The sequence below is a fragment of the Uranotaenia lowii genome, chromosome 2 (assembly GCF_029784155.1).
Source record: "Uranotaenia lowii strain MFRU-FL chromosome 2, ASM2978415v1, whole genome shotgun sequence".
NCBI classification, from domain to species: Eukaryota; Metazoa; Arthropoda; class Insecta; order Diptera; family Culicidae; genus Uranotaenia; species Uranotaenia lowii.
The window spans coordinates 95,135,793-95,162,039 of NC_073692.1; the positions used below are offsets into that span (position 1 = coordinate 95,135,793).

The 26,247-nt window shown below is 34.5% G+C and overlaps 1 protein-coding gene across 1 annotated transcript in view; it reads right to left on the reverse strand.

The window, feature by feature from the left end:
- Window positions 1-19,484, reverse strand: part of LOC129744847 (dnaJ protein homolog 1) — a 155,301-nt gene extending 135,817 nt beyond the window's left edge. Inside the window, exons 1-2 of the mRNA XM_055737586.1 lie at window positions 19,417-19,484; window positions 18,365-18,901 (exon numbers count right to left, since the gene is read on the reverse strand). The gene's annotated coding sequence lies outside the window, so the exon portion shown is untranslated. The remainder of the gene's footprint in view (window positions 1-18,364; window positions 18,902-19,416) is intronic.
- Window positions 19,485-26,247: the final 6,763 nt, after the last annotated feature.

Here is a 26,247-nt window from a genome sequence, read left to right on the forward strand (position 1 = left end):
TGATAAATTGTTTAATAATTGACAGAACCGATGGGAGTTTCACATTTCGATTATGATATTGATACACTTGGGAAAATGTTCTTGTTTATAGCAGTCAATTCAAACCTTCAAAATGATAAAATTGGCGAGCATTTGCTGTGCATAATCCTATCATAGAACCGACAACCTTAAGGACATCAACATTGTATGAGAACTGTAAAACTGCCACATATGTTGGTGTCAATTAATACTTGTGCGTATCCAATAGGCTATAATCATAGGCAATATATCGTTAAATATGTCGATTACCTTTATCATCAAAACGTAATCCGCTTATCGAGTGCCCGATACAGTTCATTAGATGGGGAATAGATCAAGCTCAAGATCCTTAGATCAGCTTGCTGTCAGCTATCTTAATTGATAAGGTAAACTGAAGGCTTATTTGCTGTCACTTGCCAGAAACTTGACGTTTCAACCTAATCCCTCGTTTTGAAACTGCCTTCAGGACGTGCACTCCATGCGTAACTTAGACTCAAACGTATTCGAATCCAATATTGTATATCATACATTATCAAAAAAATTCATAAGGTGTAAACGGATATGACAGAATTTTTTAAAAAGGTAGAAAAGAATTCTTGAAACTTCTGAGACTCAATTCTTCTATATTCTATATAGCGTTCAAGGTTAGTGATTCATATTTAAGTCCGGTAGCAAACTGGATATTGATTATATGCAGATATCGATAAAATCGACATCACCATTCCTTTAATTTTCGTGTCCCGCCAAGATCGGAAGCTGCTCACTTGAAGGCGGGAAAACTAGCAGCCTCCGGCAGCAACAACCAGCAACAATAACCCGCTTAATTGCAGCTTTACGGGACCGGCTTCATGCTGGTGGTGGTCTATTAGCATTAAATTCTTGGGTGGAAGCGGCAGACGATGGCTATTTTTCGCATCTCCGCACGGCTCTAGGGTATGGTTTTGCAAAGCTTTACTTCCATTTTCGGCATTACCAGTTGCCTTGAGTGGCGCACCGTAAATCAGTTTGCCAGCAGAATGTGGATGTAGGTACGCGGGTTCTCTTTTGTAGTACAACCCGGACAGCATTTTTGTACCCATGTTACTCTACTAGTTTACCGGATGCTTCTCATTGTGTTTATGCTAATAGTTTCACGTTTCAGCGTAGAATGAGTTACATCTTCAAAATACGATAAATAAAGATTTTTTTTCTCAAAATGTTCTTGTTTGGTAGTATGTTTAGCTATTATATGTGTGAGATTTGTTAGATACCCAAAAGATCACAAATATAGATTAATAAAACACCCTCAAATTGGACTCCAATATAATTAACTTCCTTGGACGTGGAGTTAACGGTATAAAATTCTATGCCGAACCGGCATTGACAAGCTTTCTAATAACTGGCATTGACCTCCCAGCGCAACCACAAGAAACCAAATCCTATCCCTAACCCTGTGTGAAAACAGTTTCTAGTTCCCCATTACCATCCCATTCCCACTCAATTATCATCCTTTTTCCCATCAAAGACAGAGGAGGATGATAAAAACACCGGCCAGGGGCTCAATGCAGTGCGTGTTTTTATGGTAATCGGTGGTGACAGAAAGACTATGACAATAAACTTTCATTTGCTAACCGACTCAGGTGGTGCACTAGGTAAGATATCGGACTGGTAAGCCGGGATGAGATGTTGCAGTGAGTTCGATCCTCACTATATTTTTTTATACGAATTATCCAATAGGATGAAAATTCCATAAAATAATTTTCTTGTTTCGCTTGAATGCATGACTAAGGTCATGCATTATTTTGCTTAGAAGCTCCAGTCTTTATGCCAGTAGTGTTTTTCCAATCATATCATTTTTGTTTCAGTAAACTATTCAGTGCATTTTCGGCACAGAGATTTGCTAGGCGTTGGATTTTTGCTACCTCTGATATGGGTGGAAATTTTGAAGAATCAGGATCCTTGGCCTCCGAGCAGTCCGGATTTAAACATCCTCGACTCTTAAATATCGGCGTATGTTCAAGCGAGAGACTTTAAGAAAGAGACAAAATTTAGTGTTTTTGGTTTGAATTGATTCTCTAAAAATTTGATAGAACCTGCAATTTTTTTTATTAATTCAAAGACATTAAAAAATAAATCACATAACATCAAAATTAACCAACAAATAGGTAGTGAGTAAAATAAAACCTGAGTAATATGGTTTAGTAAGGCTGTGGCTGTGATGAATTTTTAATGTAATATTTCTTACGTTAGATTTTGGGAAACTAACCCTACCCCTCTAGTAAGAGATCGTAAGCAAATGTGAAAATACAACAGTCACGAAAAGTTTGGGGCAACACTGCACCATGGTTATTGATTTTATTACAATGAAAGGGATCAGATGGCGCCTTTTTGTTAACTATCTTTAGAATAGACCAAAAGAAAGCGGAAAAATCGTAATTTTAATTTTGATGATAAATGACTAAAAAATGTATTTTGTGAACAAGTAATTTACGCATGAACTTATAAATGATTAAATGTTTGATAGAACGGCGAAGAAGTCTTATATAAACTTAATCCTCGTAGCCTCGTTTGCACCAAAATGGTACTAAGCGTGCAACTAGTTTAAAACCAAATATTATAACCAACTAGCTCATTTTATCCGGCCTTGCTCAGGTTCACATAAAATATATGTAAATCTAAATAAGTCGTTGGATTTTTAGAAATTTTAAAAGCTTTGTATTCATCATAACAATAAATTTGACCCGTGTTTGGCCATGTCAGCTTTAAAAGTTTTGTTCGTCTGTTTAAGGTTTGGATTAGGATTTTTAACAAAGTTAATCGTTTTCATATTTATTGAAAAACTTATAGTTATTTTTTTTTCAAAGTCTTGAATAGATTAAGCCTTATTTTTTAACTTCAAATAATCACAATTATTTTTTTTTATCTTTCTCCCACGTGTTATCTGATGAAAATCCGGTATCTTAAACTTGTAATAATATGTGAACGAATTCTTTTGAAGTTCATCCCACTTTTAAGATGTAGGTACGATCTCCCCGCAAAAAGGAATATTCAAGATATATTTACTTACAAATTTCTAGAGAAAACATCCGCTGAAACAAAGTTGAAAACTCACTATGCATGATTTCAATTCTTTTATGGATTTTTTTGGGTGTTGAAAGTTCGACTGATAGTTTTTTGAAACTATCCAAAACACATTCTTTTGTCACTCGGAGTTGGAAAATCGCGAGGGGGGGGGGGAGAATAATAAAAATTATGCGAAAAACAAATAATTTGGAATTATTTATACGAAAGCTTGTATGCAACAAAATTTCACACTATATCATTGAACAACACCTATAAACTAAGTAATTTTTATTGAAAAATTCAATAAAATCAAGAATACACATGGTGAAATAACAGCCATCTTCCAGTATTTGTTTTTTGGTCTTGTAATTTTTCGGATATTTGATTTTTCTTTTCAAAATTAACATAAAATACTTCAAACTTTATTTATTCCCCTCTTCCGGTTTTTGGAAATTTCGAAGGAGCCTCCCCCCCTCCACGACAAATGAAGAAGTTGACGTTTGGTCCAGCCTTATTATCGTGAAGAGTGATCGATGTAAAAATCTTTCAAAATCATTTGTTTGAGTTCAAAGAATAAAACGGAATTAGTTTTCTTATAATTGGATGGTAGATTTTTTGTTTGTTTTATTGATGACCATTTTATCATTCAGGTTCACTGCCGCTATTCGCAAGACTGTCCCATATGCATTTTCGTCATCTTTCAGTTTATCTCAAAAATCGTTCAAATACAGTTAGTTGTTCAATTTAGACTAAAAATTTTCATAACTTTGTTCTCAAAATATATGAAAAAATACCAAGTCATGTCTGGCCCATATGATATATAACCGCAAAGCTGTCCCATACTTATGTCTATTTTTACAGATTGTTTTAATATAGCTCCTCAAATTTACGTTAATTTTACAAATATTCATACAATGTGTACGACAAAATAAGCATTCATTGAAATAACGAAAGTTAGACTAGATAAAACAGTACAGTAAAGTCAAAAATTATTTTTTTATAATTTTTACGAGCTAAGTTTAGGCTAATGGGTAAGGTTGCCAGAACTTTTTCATGACATTTCCGGGCCGGACAAACCGGGCAATATTTCATATAAACCTGGCGAAATCCGGGCATTTGATTTCAAAAGTGACGACCATAAAACCGGGAAATAGCCGGGCAAATTTTCTTAAAACCCAGAAATTACTCAACAAAAATCAAGAGAAAAATTAAAATAAAAATCAAAACTAATCGACAGATTTTGAATTGTATTTTAGGCTTCCAAAAAATCTTTTATGATTATTTTTATAAAACTTGCTCAAAAAATTTCGTTTTGGGGGCGTTTGTTGTTTTTTTTGTTTTATTTGCCAAATAAAGTGAACAAATCCGGGGAAAAACCGGGCAGTTTTCAATAAAATCCGACCAACCGGGCTGGGCCGAACTGTTCCCAAATTTTTATATTAAATACCCGGGCAAACCCGGATAAAACCGGGCAATCTAGCAACTTTACTAATGGGTAATTGTATTTTTCGATGTAAAACATGGAAAATAGTCAGCTTCAAAGCCATTTTTTTCAGGCTTTTGTCATGTTGTTACTTTTTGCTTGGACTTTCATAAAATTTATGACCAAAATACGCGTACCTGGCAGCACATGCGTAAGTCATATTGAATTGATTTTTCTCGTTAAATATTTGCAACCATTATTATTTTCTTCTCTGCATCACCAAACTCCAAAGCAACAAAACATTGGACGGAATTCTACAACAATTATATTAATATATGTGAAGAGTGAAATAAAAAAGGTAAAGTTTCAACCGAGAAATCCACGGAGGTTTATAAAAATCTTCAAAGCCATTTTTCTCGTTTCGTTTTTTTTTGCATATGGGACAGACTTGCCAGCAGCGGCAAATGAATCAGTGGATGATAGAATTGAACACATTGATAATCAACTTTTTATCAAAATTGATCAATAAAAATGCATGTTACATAACTAACAACTAACTAAAAAGTTGCATGCGTTTAATTGTCTTATAATCCTTTCAAATTCTTACTCGGCTATTGAAGGGTTGAAATTGCAGTCTTCAGGTTATAACTCTGAATTTCATTAATTTTTCTTTCCCTATGAGGAACTCAAAAAATATGAAAATTATTGGTTCCTAAAAGCTGGAACATTACTTTTCAGCGTTCTGTCCAAAAAGTTATTCAACTCGCCAAAAATTTACACTCTCATTTTTTTTTATTGATCATCCATCACCGTGATCACCATCAGAAAGTTGTATTGGAGAGTCCCTTGTCTCAGGTGGAAGGGCCTAGAACTTGAATTTTCGATTATAGGCAATGAATATCGTATGCAATTTTTTTGGATCCAAGCTTTAGTTCCAATTTAATGTTCAATGTTTATTGTTAGGAGTACGTAAGTCTGTCTGTTATAAAATTGCTATAAAATTTATTAAAAATTTGGATTATTTTTCATCATCCCCTCTCTCGATGTTTCAATTTCAAATGACAAAAGATGGATTTCAAATTTGTTCCGGCCTTGCATCACTAGGGGAGAAGCGGGCTAAATGCGCCTATTAAGCAGAATACTGATTTAATCGAATATTACATCGAATATGTGTATAAACACTATATATACGAGCAGGCATCTGTTTTCTATACATTGGAGTAATTTTTATGTTGAAAAATTTTTTACTTGATTTTTGGTGAAAAAAAATTCTGTGTTGTGCCAAAATTTGCTCGGAAATTGCCCAGATATTCGGATGAAAATTTGAAAAATTAAATGCTCGGATTTGCCAGGTTTTTAAAAAATTGCCTGGATTACGGAAAAATTTCTGGCAACTTTAAAATAAAGTTCACTTACTATTACAACTATTAACACCGAAACATCTCATCAGGATAGCTGTTTTTCTCTTGTATAGATTTAAAGTTTACACCAGAAATGGAGCTTTCGCTATTTCTCTCTTGAAACGCGAAAAGCAAAAATATTCTTCTCAAACTCGAGATTGATTTCGATTCACAAGTACGTAGATAAAGTTATTTAAATGTGAAATGTTTAATTATGATAACGATTTCCAGCAGTTTCACCAAATTGCGGAAGCATGCTAATGAAATGCGCCAAACCAATTGCATATTCATGCGACAAGAAGGAAAAAATGAAAACAAGCTGTTGAACGCATCCGTTTGTTGCATTTGAGACGAACTTTTGAGGATGAAAGAAAAATGCAGCGGGAAATTTAACAAACGAGAAGTGAGTTGTGAGATTCTCGATTAAATCTGTCTTGTACAGTTTTCGTGTTTATTAAATTTCTATCCTTTAATCAATTTTTCTTTTGTATGCAGTCTTCGACTAATGATTTAGTTTTAGAACGGATTTTTTTTGTAAATTGTTTATTTGAAACGGCTTATACCTTAAGGCTTTAAGGAGCCAAACTCGTTTTGTTTGATTACAGTTGTGTGCTTATATCTAGTTCACTTTTTGAAGAAAAGATAGAAGATAGAAAGGGAAATGTGAAAAAAAGAATTATAGACGAAGATCAATAGCTTTTAGGAAAAGATATAATTCGAACATGTAGTCGAAGTCTATCACAGCCAGCACATCTCTCACTGGAACATAGGTCGTGGTAACTTTCTCCGCAACCACAGAACGGATTTATAAGTAAAACTATTTTAATTTAAAATTTCTCCGAAAAATGCACCTCACTTACAATATCTATGTTTGTTACTCACCCAAACCCTTCAGAGCTCAATGCTTAACGATTGATTTTCATCGACAACTCACTTTACTGAATCGAGCACATTGTATGCTGCTAACTACTGGAAATCGCCATCATTTCTGGTCATGGAAGATTACAAAAGCTAAGGCGACTTTTTACAATCCATTAGTGATGAACTTAAAACTTCATTAGCTAGAAAACAAGTGGGACGATCAAGTTCAGATTCAGAGATTCAAACGCAGAATATGGTTGAATATGAATAATTATTGTTCTGAGAAAAACTGATCGAAAATAAAAATAGAATCTCTGAACCTAGATTTGAAATGCAAATTTTTTCAGACAAACTTTTTGCTAAAGATTTTGCTGAAATCTATTGAAATTTTTTCAACAAAAGCCCACAGCCCCGTTATAAATAGCCTAAAGTGATCTTTACATTGAGAAAGCAACTAGCAAGCATCTTTTTGAGGTAAATCTAATCAAGAAAATTTCCAGATTGACCTTTTGTCGACTAAAGAGCATATTTTGACGTGTGCCCGGAATCAACCTGTTGAATATAAATTTAGTCATCTGAGCGCGCTGACGTCGACTTCGACCGAAAGGAACCTCCAATGCAATGCTTTGGTACCTACATACATGAATGAGCACATCAATTCCCAAATGCATCTCACGGAATAAAATTGTCGATGGCTGACGGCTTTGATGGCAGTATCAAGTTTCCTGCAACAACGAAAACGGCGAAATGCTCAAGTAAAAAGCTCCATACGCATGACACCTCTCGATTTGGCCCACGACGACGACAACATTCAATATTTATAATGCAGCGCAATGAATGTCTGCTGCATCTCATTTATTTGCTACAACCGAGCGCAGAGTCAAGTCGTCGTCATCCTCATCAACAACAACAACGGCAACAACGTCAGGGAGCCCCCTTTGACTTGATCTCTATGTACGGTAAGTTTTGCTGGCCCCAGACAACAATATGGCAATAAATAAAACATGGAGGAAAATCAACCAAATTAAGGTCAAGGACGGTGAGAATGTAGATTTCCCCCGGGGATGGTCTTTTTTCTTTCCCTTGCCGAAACAGTAGGTATATTTTTGCTGCTAAGGATGGATATCAAAAACTGGCGTCCTTTTTTTTTAAATTTAAGCTTCAGTTTAATCCAAGGAAACTTTAGATCTCTCGAGATGATAACGAAAAAGGAAACCTACAAAGAAAAACTATACAGTAAATAGAGGTCAATACTTTAGCTAATCCCAAAGGACTAACTTCAAGATAACGCATTTTTTCATAGGATTTAAAAATTCCTTCTGCATTTCATTTATAGGACACCCCGCAGAAAGGCGTTCTGTCGAATTTAAGATAGGTTCTATCACTGTTGTTATGTCAAATTGGTTTTAATTTCGAAAAAATATTTGCTTTCAGTCAAATTATTAAATAAAAACAGCGTTTTCCTATTTCATCCGACGTTTCGTTGTAATGTATTTTGCCTTCCTCAAGGTTTACTGTAATTTGTGAGTGTAACAATAAAAGGTGTAAAACAAGACAACAAGGAAACCAACAATTCTTCATCCAGTATTTAAAGCACAGTTGACAATGACACAGTGATAACAGTTAAAAACAGTTTAAGATTTTCGCTGATGTGGACAATTAAGAAAACAGGACGGAGAGAAGTTGAGACACAACAACATTTTTGACCAGAATGTGTGTGTTCGTTCATTGAGTTTTCAGCAATGTTTGACAATTTTTAGACAAACAAATCATCTTAACAATAACTTAAAAACGATTTAAGAGGACAAGAATACATTATGACATGTATTTTTATCACTTTAAATCGCTTTTCAGTTTTGTTATTGTCATTTTCTGTCTTATATTTGCATTTCGTTTGTCTCAGTTACGTTGATCCTGAAAATCAACAACAACACAAAAATGATTTAGCGTTCTTCAATGTTGATAAGAAATATCAACAATAATAAAACTAATCAGTTTTTTTAAACTGTTGAGTCGCCGCGACTATTACGGCCCCCTTCCCTACTAACCAGTGAAACGAATTCCCTCGGCACATTTAAACTTTGTATAAGTAAAAGGCCTTTAATAAACTAGTTGTAAATTTATAAAAAAATAATCAAAATTCGCATGAGTACTCAAAAATGATAAACATTCATAAAATGTATAAACAAATACAAACAAAATACTCAAAATGCAGAAAAATTATATAACGTGATACAAAATACTACAAATGTTGTTTTAAAAAACGGTTAAAATTTTGCACATGTCTTTTTTTTAGCGGCTCACCACACTCCCCCACACCAAAAGGCTCAATTGAGCCTCCTGGTAATGGACGCTACTGTTCTCAGCATGTCTGGCAGCAAAAGGCATTAAAAAGTTATACGCGAGCAAAATTTAACTCATGCTGAGAACGCAATAATAGATTATTTAATGCGGGGAAATGTTACAATACTAATTAAACTAACTGACACCATGAATCTCAATGGAAAGAGATTTCCTTTTAAGAGATTCATGTTAAAATTAAATTTTACTATTCTTTACAACAACAATAAAACAAATTTACAAAAAAAATAAAATTAATAAGATTTTAAATGTTATACTAAATTTTACATAAATTATTGCTACAAAAAATTTAAAAATAGGTTCTTAAGACTAACTTTGTTCGACTTTTTTTAACGACTTAATTTAGTTTTGAATATTTGGAGTAACTTGTTTTTGAACATGGAACGAGAATTGGTTTCTTTTAATTCGTTAGGTAAGGAGTTATATTTTGTAGGACCAATGAAAGAAATTCTTTTCTGACCTAAACTAGTAGATGATCGACATCGTTGTAATTGATTTAAGTGGCGAGTATTATGTGTTCTTATTGCAGTCGAGAAATGAATATTTCGGATGATCGTTGTTGAGTGTAAACTATCAAAGACGTACATTATAGTTTGAAAGTCACAAATGTCTACTAGAGGTAAAATATTATGGGATGTGGTTGAGTAAATGAGTCTAGTTGGATAAAGCAAAGGAAGCTTGTAGATATTTTTTAAACACCGATTTTGTAACGTTTGAAGTTTTTGGAGATTTGATTGTGATGCGCGTCCCCAAACTAGTATAAGATAATTTGACAAAGAGTGAATGTGTGCATAGTAAAATTTGAGCAGAACATGTTGAGGTATGAAGTTTCTTAATCTCCAAAGTACACCACAAAGGAGGGAAATTTTTTTCTCTAAATTTTGTATGTGGCAATTCCAAGAAAGAGTTTCATCTAAGTGTAACCCGAGATATTTAAAGTTCTTGACCTTGGGTATCACAAACTCGTTAAGGTGTGGGTCCCGGTGGGGAGGTAAAATTGTTCTAATAGAATGAAATAACATGTACATTGTTTTTTTGTAGTTTAATGAAAGAAGATTACTGTTAAAATACATGGATAACAATTTAAGATCATGTTCTAAATTGTCTATGATTGTGATTGGGGATTTCCCTGTATAGAAAAGAGCTGTATCATCAGCGAATAACCTTGCTGTCCCTATTAGTGGAAGATTACATATATCATTGATGTATAGGAGAAAAAGAATCGGCCCTATATTGCTGCTTTGAGGCACACCAACGCAGATGTTTTTAGATTCACTTTCTGTCCCATCGATAACGACAAATGTCTGCCTTAATTATAAGTGGTTTTCTCTGCGCATAAAAACTTGTTAAACTAACGACCTTAAACCTTTGATTTAGTTTATTGACTATACCGTCAAACGGGGCATCATGCAACAGCAGGGTTAGATGCAACATTTATATACTACAACACTCATTCAATTTTTATTTAAATATAATGTAATAAAGCTACCATTTAATGATAACAAAATGATCACGACATAGTTTACCACATCGTGAAATTTTTTTAGTTAATATTTTTTAATTCAGTTACCAGTCTGGGCTTAAATCATCACGCGATTGTAAATTTCCAAATTGTGATCCATCCAAGCATTAATTTTTATCATTTCAGCTAGTAAAATTTTTTATAGTATTTTTTACCCCTCAATGTATGCAGTCACCGTATGCCCTTTCTTTAAAAACATTTTTGACAGAAAAAATATAAAATTTTATTCAAAAATAACCAAAAATTACTGCAATTGGGGCTTTATGCGTTATGACATCACAAACACATCAAAACTATAAATTTCCAAATATTTTCATTTTATTTTTCAATAAAAACAAAGATTTTTGCAACTTATTCCTTTTTCTCAGTAGGGTGAAAATCTCATGTTTTTGTAAATTTAAAAATAACTGGTAAAACCTACAATTTTCCAGACTACGCAAATTTGATGTCCCATCTACCTTAAAACTTTTCATAAACAAGCGATATGATTATCTGTGGACATTGAGTTTTCAGAAGCCATTGAAGTTGAAAAGTGTTGCATGATGCCCCAGTTGAGGTTAGGGGAGGATGGGGATACTTGATCCCCTTTTCTTATTTTCACCATATCTTTTAGGGCAAATTTAGCAGCTCACAATCTTTTGCATTTTCTGACTGCGTGTGATTTCAAGTTCACACGCTCCAAAATTTAGAACGATATACGAACTCATAGATGAGCTAGAAGCATTTTCGTGTGACTAAAAAAAATGATTATATTTTTTAAGTTACAGGAGACTTTATTCCACTTTTTTACAGGACATTTGCTGTAATAATAAAGAAATCTTCGTTAACTTTCGAGGAAAACAATTTAAAATTACAGGTTTTGTTAATTACAGGTTTATTTATTTTAAAGGTTGCAGTTTCAGTGACACGTAATAGTCAAAAAAATTTTCTGTGTACCCAAGGCAAAAATCTAATAAAATCCGATGATAAAAGGTCCAATGACTATTTTTTGCCATATTAGCACGCATTTCACATTATGTAACTACATATCTCACAAAGAGAATTATAAAAGTTTGTCTTTTACCGAAGAGTCATTGCATACTTCTAGGTGCAATTTTCTAGTTTTTAAATAAATAAAGTATTTTAGCCCTTATTAACAGACAACTACTCGATAAACATTATTTATTGGTCAGATATTAGTAATAGGTATCATGATAACCAATGATCAAGATCCATTTAGATGAAAAATACATCTTTTAGGACTCTAAGGATCAATTATACCCATAACATACATTTTGGGAAAATTCTTCTTAAAAATATTGCATTATAAAGTTCATATTATACTCGAACAATTGACACATTGGAATAAATATTTTTATAAGTGTGATAAAGTGATAAAAAAACATCTTCAAATCATATTTTGTAAAAAATTTCAAAAAAAGTTCAATAACTTGAAAATTGAAATTTTTAAAATTTGTCAAGATAACAGCATTGTTGTTTTGTTCTGTTTGGCACATTTTTCTAGAACATTTGATATTCGTAAGATATTACTGTTTCGAGGTATAGCGAAGGAATCAAGTATCCCCAGGGACCAAGTATCCTCGTTCTGCCATATCGATAAGCGTAAAAAAGCATAGGACACTTTCACGCGAACGTTTCTAGCTACACGCTAATTTTTGGCTACCCCTTAACGAATACTTTTGACCCGTTATTCGATAAGACTGGGAGAACTCCTTTTTAAGGATAAAGCCACTGTACCCTTTAAGGGGTATTCAGCTTGATAACGCTTGTAGCGGATCAAAATTACCCCTTATTTCAAACGCTCGTACCGGATGAAAATTACCCCTTATTTGAAACGCTTTTGTCTGCTGGAAATTTCAGGAGCTGCTTATGGGAAATATGGTTTTTGAACGATAAATTGAAACTAAATGTTGTGTTTTGTTTTGTTTATTTAAGTTCCAATTATCTCTTGGATTGGATAAACTTTTTTCAAAAAAACATTTCACTGATTTGGTTTTCATCTCCTCCGTTTCCTCGTTGAAGTTGAATCCTGAAACAAAATTGATGAACAAAAGATGAGATTTTAAATATGGAATACAAAAACCACAAAACTTACCACCAATATTAGTCCACTGCTGTTCATGTTGAATCCTTCTGGTTTTCGTCGCTGGTTCGTCCGGAGTCCGGAACTTTGCTGTGCTGCTAAAATGAAAATGAATCAAAATTCTGAAAATAATACAATTTAAATTTTCAACAAATCACTTACCACAACCTCTCTCATCTTGCCAAAGCAATCATTTTGGATGTAACGCATCTAAATCTGCCCCTTTTGAAAGGAATCGAGCATTTCGAAATAAGGGGTAATATTGATCCGATATAATGACCCGTTATTTGACAGATTGTGGAGGTTTTCAATAACGGGTCAATATTACGCCTTTAAGGGGTAGCCAAAAGTTAGCGTGTACTTTTCCATCCGCCCTTATCTAGTGTAGACTAAAGCTATTCAACGATGACATGGAACTTTATATTAACATTTTTAAAACAATATATTTAACGGGCCTAGGTGCTAAGTATGGAATGAGAAATAAAATAAAAAGAAAAGTTACCAAAAAAGACATAACAAATTTGGACTTCATTTAAGCCCACACTTCAAACAATCTATGGAGGGATCATTTTTTACCGTTTTAAAGGGTGAAACGTCCAAAAATTAACATTAAAAGTATGTTTATATTTAAAAAGGGGAGAGCAAATATCAATATCTTCTTTTGTCACCCACCCCTTAGAAATTTCCGAAAAACACAAAGGGAAGGGTGAAAAAAGTTTAAAGTATTTTATGAAAATTTCTAAAAAAAATTATCAAATACCCAAAAGATTACAAGAGCAAAAAACAAATACAATAGTTTTTCGATACTATCACGCTGAAAAAAAATTTTACTGCGAATTTGGCGAACTTGTGAAAAAAATCAAATTTATTGTAGAAAATGGTTAATTAAAAAATCTTAAGTTATGGGTATGGTTTCTATATCATTAGATGTATTAAGTTTTCCAAGAAAATCAAATTCATTTCAAAGTATTTTTTTTTTCATAGCAATTTTACGAAATCAATACTGATGTTATGAAATCGTTTGGTACATCTTTGTACCTGAAAATAATCACATTTTCGTAGATGACGGAAAGAATTAAAGAAACATAAGCTATCAAAGAACGAAAGAACATAAGCCGTAAATATCATGAATTTTTCGGAGATTGCAGGTTCAAGTCCTGTCGGTGAGCCGTTGTATCTTTTTCGAAAAATTCATGATATTTACGGCTTATGTTCTTTCGTTCTTTGATAGCTTATGTTTCTTTAATTCTTTCCGTCATCTACGAAAATGTGACAATTTTACGAATTTTTCGTAAAGCCAAAACATATGCAATATCGATTTGATACTGTTCAGCCCATTGAAAAGTATTATTGAGTGAAACTATTGCTTGTGGGTGGGAGATTGAGCAGTCCTTATTTTCAGTATCTTCGATTTCAATTGGTGATTCAACGCCAGCCGTATCATCACAATTAGGATCTTCTGAATCGTCGGTTTCGTTTTCGTCACACTCGTCATGATCATTTCCAGAAAAAATTATTCTAACGATTTCGCTATCAGATAATCGTTTGTTGCATAGTCTTTCTTCTTCAAAATCTTCTTCAACATCCTGTGAGTCTCTATCGCATACAACAAGCCATCTCGATAGAGGAATTTCGTCTTCACCCATGAAACTTTCCTCTTGGATAACACCTTTCTAGTTCCAAGATCCCTGAAGACCCTGAATTTAGGTAAGAGCCTCGAGTCCAAACGGAGATCCTTCCTTATCCCTAAGTAGGTCAAACAAATGGCGATCCTGCCATTTGTTCAGCCTGCTATTCAAATTTAACCTTTGATAGTTGAGAGAACCTGAAAGAAAAACCTCCGAAGGAATAGAGGAAGCTATTGGTAGCACGGACTTGAAAAAATAACGACAATAAAAGTGAGAAGGCAGGCCGATGCAAATCCAAAAGATTTTATTTAAAGGCAACGTGCCTTATGCTACAGAAGTTGTGCACTGGCTTTGTAAGAAGTAAATAGAATCGAAAGGTTGAGTCCCCCCCACCCCTTGTCATTAAGGTTCATACAATCTAGCACGATGAGGAGAGCTTCCGTCAGCTGGATCCGAGGAAGAATGCTTGGCGGGATGAGGACCTCCGCCTGACGAATGCTCAAAGAATTTCACACCCAATGTGGGCTTCCGTTGGAAGAACCACGAATTATAAGCTTTGTTCAATTTAGTTCAGAAAAATGAGTTAATATCTGGCGTGATGAGGACTTCCATCAGCTGAGACGAGTGAAATCAGTTCTACGAGATGTGGACTTCCGCCCAGCCAATTGAGACATTCCAAAGATTACTGACGTGATGTGGACTTTCGTCAATGAGAAAAAAAAAAGCCGGACGTGATGAGGACTTCCGTCAACTCAGAATACTGTACGCTGCTTGGCGAGATGTGAAATTCCGCCTAATCAATTGAGACGTTCCGAAGATTGCTAAGTTTAAGTGGTCTTCCGTCAATGGAAAGAAAGAACGTCTGACGAGATGAGAACTTCCGTCAACTAAGAAAACTAAGCAGCCTGGCAAGATGTGGACTTCTGCCTAATCAATTGAGACGTTCCGAAGATTGCTGACGTGATGTGGACTTTCGTCAATGGAAGGAAGGACGTGATAAGGGCTGTACGCAGCCTGGCGAGATGTGGACTTCCGCCTAGTAGTTCGAGTCGTTTCGATGATTACTGACGTGATGCGGACTTCCGTCAAACGAGACGTTCTAAGATTGCTGTTAGGGATGATGATCTCCGTCAGTTTGTTCTGTCAAATTGATTTCATAATAGTATTAAGAATTTAGAGCAACAGCTGGTGATACGTGACTTAAAGCAAATGAAAAGAAATTTGACTTGATAGTCCTGAACATGTGTCTGTCAGGTGAAAATATAGAATCGACTTCGCCAAACCCGGTAAGAAAATTAATAAAGGGTGCGATTGTTAACCACCTTATCGACGTGTCTAGCTAAGGTTCAGGAGAAGTTGAAAGTTGTTTTTTTTTTTGTGTAGACGTTCTCAGAAATGTCTCGGTCGGTTGAGTATGTAATACACAAGAACATTTAAACATTTGATTACATAATGCATCAATGTATTTTTAGGGTTTGACCTGTTCGTTTACGTATTATTGAGCCAGACAGTAATAATATTTTGGAATTGGCGAAACGTTCAATTACTTACGATTCCACTATCGGTTCATTTATTTGCTCGAATGATATGAGCTGGAAGAGCTGGAAGCAGACTTTAACGCTTGCCCTTCTATGCCTTTCTGGACCGTTCTACAATTTATTTTGAATCAACAGGTATACCAACTTATTTTCGCATTCTTTGTTAGTATGCTGAAGTTGCAACTGCGAGCTAAGTCTGTATGAAGGTTCAATGTGAATTCGCGAAAAAAAATATATCGAAAGTCACAAAACTAGGAGCTTGGAACGGAAAGATTAGCAAGCGATGATTTGAGCAACAATTTAACTGAATCTAGTTTTCCTAAGTCCATTTTTTGTAGACGCTCTTAAAATGTGTCATTCAGTTAAGAAATTCCTTGATAAAATTTATAGGACATTTTTTGTTGAAATCACTTGGTAGCAGGTTTTCTATTAACGTCACTGAATCTTAATGCGAAACGTAGGATCTATAAGGTATTTGATTGATTCCAAAGGCTTCCTTTATCCCTAAGTAGATCACAACGGTAACTCTCTTCCTATGGTCTATCCGTCTATCATTTCAAATCTATAATACTCAACGATAAAGCCGCTCAAAATTTCCAAAAACGAATTCACGGTTAATTCTCCCCTCAAAAACTAAAAATCAGTAGCAAGAGTTAGTGTCGCTACCAAGATGGAGTCTTGGAAGGATAAGACCATCGATCACGACAAGAACAATGGTCCAATATTTTTCCGTTGAAGGACTTCGGTGTACATGTGAAGTACTGTTAGCTTTACCTTCATATAAATTCTGCTCTCTAACAAATTGGTAACTGTAAATGATTCCGTTTACCGAAAACCAATACAGACCCCGTTCGTTTTTGGCAACATACCCGAACATTTTGTGTTGCCAAAATCGAATGTTGCCAAAATCGAACGGTTTTTTTCTGAAACTTTTTTCTCTTATTTTTATAAAATAACTATTTTTATTATCATTAACGTTATTTTAAGTCAACTTCCGACCATTTTTAGTTTTTTTTATAGTTTTTTTTCTCAGGTTTTGGATGCATTTTGCACTACTTTTGTTTTGTTTATAATCTTTGTTATTTTTTGTCATTTTTGCTGTTTTTGTCATTCTTCATCGTTTTTGAGAGTATTTTGAAATTTTTAGTCTTTTGTTTGTATTTGTTTTTAATTTTTTAAAATTTTTCATCTTTTAGTAATTTTTGAGTATTTTATAAATTTTATAAAAAAACTTTTGTTTTTGTTGTTGTATTCTATCACCATTTCTGAACGTAAAAACGTTTTTTTGATGTTTGTCTAAATTATATTGGTCCTGTTATAGAGAAAACTAAAAGGTAATGTCACTTCTAAAAACCGTTCGATTTTGGCACATGTGCCAAAATCGGATGTTGCCAAAATCGAATGTTGCCAAAATCGAATGTTGCCAAAAACGAACGGGGTCTGTACCAGTCAAGGGTTATTCACCCGATATCGTGATTCCAGGTACCAAACGTCCTCTTAAAGTTGCATTTAATGTGCTTGAACTAGCTCGAAATCCATATTATAGATGGTAAAGAATCTTGTCTTTTCCATAAACCAATATCTTGTATAACCGGTGCCGAATTCTCGGATAATACCTTGTAGTTTTCTATGAAACTTTATGTCTTGGGGTACCTATGAGGTTCCAATCGTTTCTACGCACGATATTCAGTAACAAAAATCAAGAATTTGAATGCATCGAAAATTTGAAAGAATAATGGAACGATTGTGAAACGTTACATATTATTCGAAAGTATAAACAGGGTAAAACAGCAAAAACTCTCGACGACACTGTCCATCAAGTGCCCTTTCTCACGTTTTAAAAGGTCTTTACTCTAAAATTCTCTCGAGCTCTCGTGTAGATCGCCAATCATTCCGCGGAGCAGCTTCTTCCAATCTCCTCGCGGTATGACGTGCGCCGAGGTTTTGTTTGTATTTTGATTTAACATTGGACCGCAGCGCAAAATTCTTCCATACCGCTACAACCGAGAGTCGGCGGAAAAAACTTGAGTTCATATCGAAGTTCTGCCGTCGTCGTTGTCTTCGTCGTCGTCAAGTATGAGCTCACCCCACTAAGTTTACCCGTTCCTTCGTTAGGCATATAGGTATTACCTTTGCTGGTAACGAGATGTGTTTCATTTCGGATATCTATCCTGCCATTTGGAGCCATTCGACACCGGTTTAAGTTCTCCGAAAGACAGCGAGAAAAAAATTAGCGATCTGTCGACCGAAACAACCTTCCAAATTCGACAAGCAAAAAAAAGAAAGACAACTGTCAAAAATTATGAGAAATGACTTTTCTTCACATGGTCACATTTGCCTACAGCAGCATGTTCGAGTATCTGGGTGCGTGTGCGAGTATTTGAATCGATCGTGTTGATCACCTTCCAATTTCGGAAGTAGAACCACTCTGCATCAGCAGATCGAGCTATACGTATAGAAGTAGGCTATGGAAATACTGGTTTCCTACCTTGTTCTAAGATTATTGAATTTGCGAGGACGTCCTTTCCGGCTGCTTGTCGTGTTTCGTTGGACCAAACGAATGGAGAGCCTGGTTTGGTTTACTAGATGATGACACAATGGATCCAGACACTAATAGGGTGTTCGCTAATTTGAACACAGATAGCGTCCATACGACGCACGTATTTTGACAATCAAACACGGACGCGTGAGAATGACGCTTCTTCGTGGCGGTGACACTTTTGAATATGTTTGCCTTTGCACCCACTTTTCAATTTGTGTTTACAAAAATATCAATGTGTCATGACTAGCAGGTTCTTTTTTTGCTTTCTACATACATCACACACCGGTCGAATTGTTTTTCCTTGGCCTAGCGAATTTTACGGCAAAGGTTGATGAAAAACACACGTCCCAAAATAAAAACTTCACCCTCACCGTTGATGACACTTACAAACTGTCACTAACCAACAGCAACCAACGCATCCAAGCAAGCCGTGAAAAAAAAGAACACCGCAGACTTGCTACCCTCCAATACTGGCAAAAACCACTAAAAATAATTATTCTCCGTAAACTCACAGGCCGTGTGTCGAAAAAGTAGGAACCAAACCCGATTCGATGGATGCGGCGAAGATCACCGATGATCCAAAAATCTGGAGGCGTTTTTGCATGGCCGCGCACACTAAACCGAAATTTAATATTTTTTCCTCCTCTCTCCCGAAAAACGATTTCGGCTTTGGTTCCAAGGGCCTTCTTAGATCGACACACGGCAACCCAGTGGATAGTAGATCAAGTAGATCTTGGCGCAATCGCAGAAATCATTCGCCGAAAACAACATCAACTACCACAACGTACACACACCCACAGTTTGGCTTCGGTGGAACCATAAACTCTATGGTAGTAATTCAATCGCACGCTCGATGACGTTATCGATCAGATTGGAAACGATCGCGAAAGCTAGAATCTTATCCCAATAACAAAACCAAACAAAGCTAAGATCACCACTGGATTTGAGAAAAAAAACCAAAACAATAAACAAGAACCCCCAATAAATTAAATTGATACCGCAAATTCACGATCAGCACTCGAAAAATACGCGCGCGCGCACACACACGCTCGACCAGAGAGTTGCAAAGCGACTAAATCAACTCAACTCACCAACCGGGCCGGAACATGCGGAGACCGATCGGATTAAGAGAAAAAAAAAGTTGTGTTGTTGTTTACGAGAGCGTCCCACTCGCGTATTATAGTGCGGAGAATTAAAAAGCAGCTGAACTAAAACAAAAAATTTAAAATCGCCGCTCATGGTTTTCTGTGTATAAGTTCTTCCGCTAAATTGGTCGCGTGAAAATATATTTGACCTCGTGAAACTGTAGAAATCCAAGAATGCTAATGAAGTCAAAGTCCATCTTTACCTGATTTATCATGGTGAAATGACGTTCATATTTTTTTCGGTGTTCTTTTAATAATCACGACACGACTAAGGTGTATTTACACCTCTTGTGAACGTGAAAATGGAAATACTTATATTCGTCAAGAACTCCACTAGGTAGGGGAGAGTGGGGATACTTGATCCCCTTTTCTTATTTTCACCATATCTTTTTGGAAAAATTGTGCAACTCGCCGTCTTTGACATTTTCTGGCAGCTTGTAACTTCAAGTTTCTATGCTCCAAAAATTAGAACGATACTTGAACCCGTTGATGAACTAGAAGCATTTTCGTGGGAGTAGAAAAATTGCGATTTTTCTGAAGTTAGGGGAGACATGATCCCCTTTTGAAGGAGACTTGATCTTTTATTCAGAAAGCCCTAATCCTTGTATAAAAATCAAACAAAACCCCAAGATAGAATGTTAATTGACTATTTTGGTCATGTTTGTTCTCATTTTACAATTTATAGCAAACATAAGAAGAAAATTCTATAACATTATCTCAACGCTAATTACATTGCATTGCATACGCTATTTTTTATAATTAAGAGAAAATTAATTATTTTTGCTCTTTTCTTCAGACTTTTTTTTATGAATATTAGTTTTTGGATAAATATTAGTAATTTCGTAATCAGCAATCATAACGATCAATTCAGAAGAAGAATATGCCATTTGGAAGGGGGATCAATTGTACTCAAATCTAGGGGATCAATTGTACCCATAATCAACATTTTAGAAAACTTTTTTTGAAAAAAGTTGAGAGTTTTCCATCGCTTTGAAAATATGGCATTATGAAGTTCATTATACGCTCGAGCGATTGATACATTGGAACAAATATTTTTTTCATAATTTTCCCAAGTAAGGAACATTTTAAAGTGATGAAAAAAGATCTTCAAGTTACATTTTGTGAAATTTTTCAAACAAAGTTCAATTACTCAAACAATTATTTTGTTAAAAATTTTTAAACTACAAGCATTGTTATTTTGCTCATTTTGGCATATTTTTCTAGAACATTTGATCTTTGTAAGACATTCCAGTTTCGAGATATAGCAAGATTCAAGGTTGCGAAATTAGGTGGAATAGATGCGGAATGGTTGAAAGATTATTTTTGAACAGATTTCATCGTTCAAAACCTTTCAAAATTGGTTTTTATTTCAATCCCCCAGATTTTCACTGCGGAATATTTTTTTCCGCGGTCACTGCTATTCTGCTATATAGTGCACGCGATGCGATTCGAATTGAGGCACTTAGGATCAGAGGGGTGCAAGTGATTTTTTATCAAAACTGAGATAAACTGTTTTTCTGATAGTTAAAGATAGATTAACATTCTGTAGAAGACACAGGTCAAAAGAAAAATTATTTCGATATTTTTAAGCTATTTATAAAAAACGAGTCAATGAAAATCCTGTTTCGTTTGGTGTCAGAAGGGTGCAAGTGCACTTATTATACTTTGAAGATGAAAAAATGCAAGGATTACGCTCGGATTTATCCAAAATATCAGCAAAATACGATCCAAATCAACATTTTGTTATTACATATAAAATATAAATTTTTGAGCTTCTTTCATCTTAATAAATTATTGATTGAACACCGATAAATTTACTCAATAAAAAATAATTTTTCATATCATTATTTTTCCCTTTTTCTCTTGAACTATTACGAGAAAACCTTGGATTTGGGTCAGATTTGAACAATTATTGCTCGGTTTTGGAATAACTTTTAAAATTTAATTCAAATTGGATATCAATTGAATGAAGTTCCAACGCCCGGATTTTGCCAGGTTTTTGGGTAAAAATGCCGGGATTTCCCGGCCCGGATACGCTCAAAAAAAATCTGGAAAGCTTAGAATAAACATGTATGAGGATTATACTAAGCTAACTTATACTAAACTAACAGGATTATACTTTTAGGCTGATTTCATTAGAACGTATACATTTTTGTCAGCTGAAAACAACATCATCTAGCTCCGACTAGGATTTTCTATTGGTTCTAACCAGGATAATCCAAAGTCCAAAGTGTGGAGGCGAAGGATGAACCACGAGCTCGCGCGACTCTACGGCGAACCCAGTATCCAGAAGGTGGTGAAAGCTGGCCGGATACGCTGGGCAGGACATGTTGCGAGAATGCCGGACGACTGTCCTGCAAAACAGGTGTTCGCTACGAATCCGGTAGGAACAAGACGAGCGGGGGCGCAACGAGCGAGGTGGTTAGACCAAGTGGAGCGTGATCTGGCGAACGTGGGGTGCCCGACAAATTGGAGAACGGTTGCTATGAACCGAGTGAATTTTAGGAATTATGTTCGTCAAGTTATGTCGTGAGACGGAATACTATGTAAATAAATCCAAAGTCCCCAGATAGAGAAGTGATGAAAAATCTCTCGGATGAAAGCTCAGAGGATTCAGAGTTTTCGACAGGCTCTGATCATGATGTCACATACTATCCCACGGAACAAAATGAAACTTCTAAAAGTTCAGATGAAACGTTGCGACAGGTAGTTTATAAAAAAATTACATTAAGTCTTTGAAGGAATATTTACATAACTTTTTAGGAAAGAGAATTTTTATTATAAGACCAAAAAAAGAAAAATGAAACATCCACGGTTCTTCTGGAGAATCAGAAGTTGCTGCTGCTGCAGTTGCTAGCGAGAATGAGTCCATTCCTGGAGAGTCAACTGGCCATTCATCTAGACCCCAAAAACGCCAACGAAATCAGGCAGTCTGGAAACTCATCTTGCGAAAAAAGCTACGAAACCAAGGGGTTTGTTGGTTCTACCGGAAAAAGCGACCAGCTAAACAATTGATTCCAATCAATGAACACATATGCAGGTATTCTTGTGTATCCATTAAGGAAAAAGAGAGATTGAAAGTTTTCAACAAATTCTGGGAATTAGGATAGTGGAACATGCAAACCTCGTTCATTATCAGTTGCATATAAATTTAAAGCCCGAAAACGCAGAAAATTAAATGTGTGAACAAAAACAAAACATCTAGTATCATACTGAAAATACTCGTTACATACAGGTTCCAAAAGGATGCTACAGTGAGCGAAATAAGAATAGCACCACTATGTGTTTTGCTTGTTAAAATATGAATAATTGAAAATTACGAAAATTTTCTTCCAAAGTTTGTTCTGAATTGCTTAACGGATAAATCAAGCATAAGTTTACTTTTTTTGGACGTAGCAATTGGCGTTGAGGACCAAAAATGTGAAAAAGGAGTGCGAAATAAGAATAGAACCACTTGAGTTTTTCAACAAAAACAAGCTTATTTTTAAAAATTTACTATGTAAAAGTGAATTATAATGCTTTTACGAATTATTTGAACAAATAACTGCATTTTAAAGAGTTTTCCAGAATTCCAAAGGTTTTCATAGGTTTTAATTAGGGGGTTTTAAGAGATGCTCCTCTAGCGTTAAGGAATTTGATATTTGAGCTGTAATTCTTTACCAAACTACTTATTTTCTTCATTAAACTGACGTGAAATGATGAAACAAATATTCGGGATTAATTTTGAATCAGAAAAAATAGGTTGGAAATCAAAAACTTTGATTTTGTTCAGTAAACCACACTTTATTCCAGTTTCAAGTCGTAGATGGCAGCACTATCTTACAGTTAAAACCAAATTTAGTCTCAATATTGATTTTCCAGGTTTATTTAGGCGCATATTCATCATTTTGAGGTATTTTCTCATCACAGTTTTGTGGAAGTTCACGCTGCAGAAAGCTTTTCCGGATTTGCAAAAGAATCACCACCACAAAAATGTACAACCGCCAAAATTCCTCTTCATCTCAACTTCCGATTCAATTGCAAATCATACCAATAATACTGCTAGTCGCCTGGTCCATCAAGCTCCATCGCAAAGTATAACTTTATTCTGATAATCGGTCCAAAAAATTCACTTTTAGTAACCTTGATGCAATTCTAATTTTTTTTTTTTTGGATTTAGTGATCTTAGAATTTCCAAAGCGTGCACACGGTACATGTATTTATTTCTTGATCAAAATCATCCAGCACTTCCTAATTAATCCCGGCTATTCGAAAATGGGCATGAATTTGGTTAAATGGCAAGATAGTGCTGCCATCTATGACTTAAATCTAAATAAACAGTGTTTGACTATTAAAAAACTTTAGTATTTTTGAATTCCAACCTACTTTTTGGATTCAAACTCAGCCTCAAATCTATGTTTCATCATTTTGCATCATACAAATGAATGTTTATGAAGAAAATTAGTAGTTTGGTAAAGAATTACAGCTCAAATATCAAATTCCTTAACGCTAGAGGAGCATCTCTTAAAAAACCCCTAATTAAAACCTATGAAAACCTTTGGAATTCTGGAAAACTCTTTAAAATGCAGTTATTTATTCAAATAATACAATATAGAAGCGTTATTATTCACTTTTACACTGTAAATTTTTAATAATAAGCTTGTTTTTGTTGAAAAACTCAAGTGGTTCTATTCTTATTTCGCACTCCTTTTTCACATTTTTGGTCCTTAACGCCAATTGCTACGTCCAAAAAAAGTAAACTTATGCTTGATTTATCCGTTAAGCAATTCAGAACAGACTGTGGAAGAAAATTTTCGTAATTTTCAATTATTCATATTTCAACAAGCAAAAAACATAGTGGTGCTATTCTTATTTCGCTCACTGTATCATATTGTTTGGAGTCAGAGGGGTGCAAGTGTCATTCTTGGGATCAGAAGAGTGCAAGTGAAAAATATCAATAAAAGTAGTTCGCCGTTTTAACATAAATATCGCAAAAACTTTGGTTTTTCTTTCAGAATCGTTCATTATAGATCTCATGAGACACACTCCATCGAAAATTTAGTAGAAAAATTGATTCGATAATTTTGATTTAGAAAAAAAACTTTGAGGCCCGTTTTCTCGAAATCATCATTTCGGCACTTGCACCCCTCTGATCCTAAGCGCCTCAATTTAAATCAATCAATTTTTGTTTTTTGGAACATTTTATAGCTAATTTGCACGAATGTGAATGAAAATCAACATCTAAGAATCAATTAATTCTAAGAATTAAGACAAAACAAAAAAATATTTAAGAAGCCAATATGATCGAAACAGCAAGGTTTCACTGTGCAACCCTTTTAACACCGAACGAAGATGTATCGTTGTTGCAATTTTCATGAATTATTTTGTTCATTTCTTGAGAATGTTTCAGAATATAATAGTCTAAATTTAGTTATATTCACCATACTTTGTACAACACTTAAATTTTTCAATTTGGTTAGTTACTTCTACTTTCATTTTTACCAGAACTTTTGTAAACCTCAGCAAATGCGGCGATTAGGCTCGGTATTAAAGGGTTAAGTACGGTCAATCAATTATTTATTTTCTTACGATAGAATTGCTACAACGGCTTTGCAGCTCACAACACCAAACTAAGAGAGGATTCTATCGTGAAGGTACGCTCCCTTATGATTTTTTTTATCCGACTAATGTTCTGTAAATACAAGGGAAAAGAATGTATTGGATTTAACAAGAAAATAGCTGAACCCATTAATGGTAACAAAAGATTTCAATATATTTATAATAAAATTAACAGTATGTTTTCAAAAGGAGATGTGCCATCAACAACTTAAGATGTGTTATATGATAAAATCTATCAATATTTATTATTATTATGTTGGAAAGTTTAATTTAAAATGCCATCAACATCAACGGAGAGCCAGTAAATACCTAAAAAAAATGAAAAAAAAATCCTATAAATACAATAAAACGAGTCGATGGGTAAAGCTGAAACTTGCTTCTGTTTGTAAAACAAAACCGATGTCAAGCAGAAGGATTTTTTTTCTATAAAAAAAAATATTTTTTAAAGTTTAAATACTTTTGAATGTTTAAATGACGGGTACCCCGATTTGAAACCCTATCACTTGAATGCAAGTCTCAGTGAAACATTGATTGGAAACCTTTGACGATACTTTGCTCACAAGCTTTGATCGAACATTGCTAGGAAGTCTGTTCAAGAAAAAAATTGTACGCCAGACATTTTTTTGTAAACTGCACAGTTACGAAAATTAATTTAAAAAGTCAGCTCTGAAGAAAATTTGTTTAAAAGTTCTTTTAAAAAATTATGTAAGTATTTGCAAAACAAGCACTTGATAATTTCGAAACTTAACCTATTTTTTTTTCCTTTATTACTCCATAAGTGAGTGGAAGACTTTTTTAATTTATGACTCTCTTTTTCTTCAACAAATTCTGCATGTTAAAATGCAAAAAAAAAAAAATTGAAATTGAATTTCCATTCGCTCTTCTTTAGCTTTTTTCCCAGATTAAACCCTTAGTTTATTTTGAAATATTTTTTGTTTCAAATCGCTATATTGTTTCTTGAAAAAAAAAAAGGATTTTACTTCATTTTTCTTATGCATCATTTGTTTATTATCGTTTGTTTGAATTAAACAAACAAATACTCTTGAAACTTGGAACACATTTTCATCACATTGTTTTCCAATTGTT